The 3,291-nt window shown below is 56.3% G+C and overlaps 1 protein-coding gene across 7 annotated transcripts in view; it reads left to right on the top strand.

Annotated features, from left to right (window-relative positions):
• The first annotated feature begins 2,907 nt into the window (after positions 1 to 2,907).
• The window catches only part of CREM (cAMP responsive element modulator), a 116,539-nt gene continuing 116,155 nt past the window's right edge, over positions 2,908 to 3,291 (top strand). For all 7 annotated transcript variants that reach the window (XM_006774623.2, XM_006774622.2, XM_015571066.1 and 4 more), the window contains exon 1: positions 2,908 to 3,248. The gene's annotated coding sequence lies outside the window, so the exon portion shown is untranslated. The remainder of the gene's footprint in view (positions 3,249 to 3,291) is intronic.

Here is a 3,291-nt window from a genome sequence, read left to right as displayed (position 1 = left end):
CCGCCCTGGTTGGCTCTGAGCTCCGCTCAAGGCTACAAAGTTTCAATTATAGAAGGTAAATAAGTCACAGAATAAAAAAAAAAGGAGAGACTGGGAGCTCCTGTCACCAGGGGGGCTTGGCCCACCTGAAAATGGCCCTTAGCCCCTCACCCAGACTGGCCAGGCGCCGCAGTGGGGACCCCCACCCTGAAGGGGGTGTGACCAGCTGCAAACAGCCATCATCGCCACATCCAGGCTGGCCAGACACCCAAGCAGGACCCCCACCCTGATCCAGGACACCCTTCAGGGCAAACCAGCTGGCCCTCACCCGTGCACCAGGCCTCTATCCTATATAGTAAAAGGGTAATATGCAAACTGACCCTAACAGCAGAAAGACTGGGAATGACTTGTCACTATGACACACACTGACCACCAGGGGGCAGACGCTCAATGCAGGAGCTGCCCCCTGGTGGTAAGGGTGCTTTCACATGGGGGAGCTCTGTTCAGCCACAAGCCAGGCTAAGGCTGTCAGTACAGCGTTGGTGGTGGGAGCCTCTCCAGCCTCCTCAGCAGCGCTAAGGATGTCCGACTGCAGCTTAGGTCTGCTCCCCGCTGGCAAGTGGACATCCCCCAAGGGCTGCCAGGCTGCCAGAAGGATGTCTGATTGCCAGCTTAGGCCCAATCCCCTGAGGAACAGGCCTAAGCCAGCAGGTGGTTATCCCCCGAGGGGTCCCAGACTGTGAGAGGGCACAGGCAGGGCTGAGGGACCCCCTCCCCAAGTGTACAAATTTTTGTGCACCAGGCCTCTAGTCCTATTAATAAAAGCCTAATATGCAAATTTACCAACGGCAGAATGACCGGTGGAACAACTGGTTTCTATGATGCACACTGACCACCAGGGGGCAGACGTTCAATGCAGGAGCTGCCCCTAGCCTGCTGGCCTCAGGCCAGCCAAGGTGGGTGCCAGTGGGGGTCCCCCCAATCGCCTCGCCAGTCACCCAGCAGAGGGAAGCAACTGGTGGCAGTGGCAGGGGAGGGGCTGGCAAGTGGGTGGTGCCAGGCTGGCCAACACCGGTGCCAGTAGGGGCCCCCCCAATCGCCCCGTTGGTTGCCCCACAGACCAGCCCTGATTACCAGCCAGGCCTAGGGACCCTACCCATGCATGAATTTTGTGCACAGGGCCTCTAGTCCTATATAATAAAAGGTTAATATGCAAATAGACTGAACGGTGGAACGACCGGTCACTATGACGGGCACTGACCACCAGTGGGCAGATGCTCAATGCAGGAGCTGCCCCCTGGTGGTCAGTGGACTCCCACAGGGTGAGTGGCCGCTCAGCCAGAAGCTGGGCTCACGGCTGGCGAGCGCAGCAGCAGTGAGCTGAGTGGTAAGGAGTAGGCAGGCGGTAAGGAGTGAGCTATCCTGGACTGCAAAAGGGTGCAGGCCGGGCTGAGGGACACCCCCACCCCCACCCCAGTGCATGAATTTTGTGCACTGGGCCTCTAGTAAGAAATATTAATCATGCTCTGTTTACCAGGATTGTTCTGTTCTGATTAGAGAAAGCACATTCTAACCTGGCTGAGCGTTGTATGCCCTCGGATATGGGAGCTAACATCGGAATAGAGTCTATCCTCCTTTTCCAAGAACTGCCTGTCATTATGGAAAAATTTACCACCTTGTGGCTAAAACAATCTAGTCCTGGAGGTACCAAACCTTTGCAAATCCCCAGCCCCTATTGACTCTGCAATCCCCCCAGTCCACATTGCCTGCAACCTGTAACCACTGTACTTGCCTACTTTCCCATTCATGTATTTCTTACTTTCCCACGTAATCTTTGTCCCTCTACCCAATATAGGCAGCTGGCTTATAGGCAGGGGCAGAGCAGATTTTTGTGGATGACCTGCTGCTCTACCATAACACTGGGCATTATTGGAATAAATGCTCATGTATGATTTAACCCTGTGTCTGTTTAATTGGCTCAAGTAATGACAGGCATCCTGGACCCATTGATTGTCCAGTCACAGTACTGCCCTTCTTTATCCCTGCTATATCATTTTAAAGTTTACTATAAATTTTACTGTAAGTGTAAATATTAGAAACCGAAAAGTCAGTTATTGGCATTTCTTAAGTGCTTGAATTATTTGGAAGGCCTTGACAGCAGTTTCAAGCGTGACATTTTTCTGATTTCGTTTTTCCTGAATGTAAAGAGGTTTATTTTTAGGCTAAAAGCACTGCTTTTTGAGGGCCTACTCTGCCTAAAGATAACTTAGTATGTTCTGAGTACACCTAAATGGGTTCCTAGTTTACATGTGCCTTATTTACAGCCCCAGGTTTCCAGTTGATGAAAACAAAACTCTCCTCCCTTACAAGCAGAGGGTTTTCCTTGCTATCACTGTCTTCCTCTCCACTGGCGCATCTCCAAGTGGGAACCATGGCTGTTTCTCAGCCACACTGACGCACAGACAAGGCCACCACGGTGGTGGGGGCGGCAGCAGACTGAGTATATAGGAGGCCAGTTGGGTCTCCAGAGTCTCGCGTCCAGCCGGGCACCCGCGCCCAAGGGCGCTTCTCAGGAAGGTGGACACTGCAGAGCTGTGGGAGAGAGGAGGTTCCTGATATTCCGCAGGATGCGCGTTCCGGCGGGAGAGACCCATGACGCTCGCGGATCTCGGCTTGGGGTCGGCAACCACCGACAGGTTCGTATTCAGGTGACTGGATTTCGGGCACGCGCGGCGAAAGCTCCCGGTTCCCAGCCTCGCCTTTGGCCACCCCCCGCCGCGACTCGGTCTTTCTCCTCAGTCCCCCACTGGTCTCTCTCCTTGCTCCGCCCCCTGGCCAGCTCCTCCTCCCCCCTGAGGCCCCGCCCCCTGACCGCTCCTCCTCGCCAGCCTGAGGCTCCGCCCCTTGGCCCTTCTCCCCTATCCCCGTTCCATTTAATTGTTGGATTGTCAGCGCCGCACTCCCGCAAGCGGCCGGCAGGTGGCGGAGTTCGAGCTTGGATTTTTCCGCCAGGCGTCCGCCAGGCGTCCCCCAGGAGGCGGTCGCGGAGCTGGGCAGGGTAGGGCGGGGCGCGCGCACGCGCGCGGACGCAGTTCGTGCGGCTGCCGCGCTACTTTAGGTCGGGATCAGTGGGGAGGCCGCGGCTGCCGCATCAGAGCTGACGTGGACGACGTGGGGCCGCCGCCGGCGCCGCGTTGCTGGTTTGCGGTCCCCACCTCCTCGCGTCCGTAAGCAGTGACGAGGCCGCTACGTAAATCCCTTCGCGGTGGGTAAGTGGCGCGCTGGTCCGGACTAGAGACCCAGGAGCTGGGA

The sequence above is a fragment of the Myotis davidii genome, unplaced genomic scaffold, assembly GCF_000327345.1.
Source record: "Myotis davidii unplaced genomic scaffold, ASM32734v1 scaffold388, whole genome shotgun sequence".
NCBI lineage: Eukaryota > Metazoa > Chordata > Mammalia > Chiroptera > Vespertilionidae > Myotis > Myotis davidii.
Note: the sequence above shows the minus strand (reverse complement) of the source record. Positions and strands in the feature narration are given on the sequence as shown.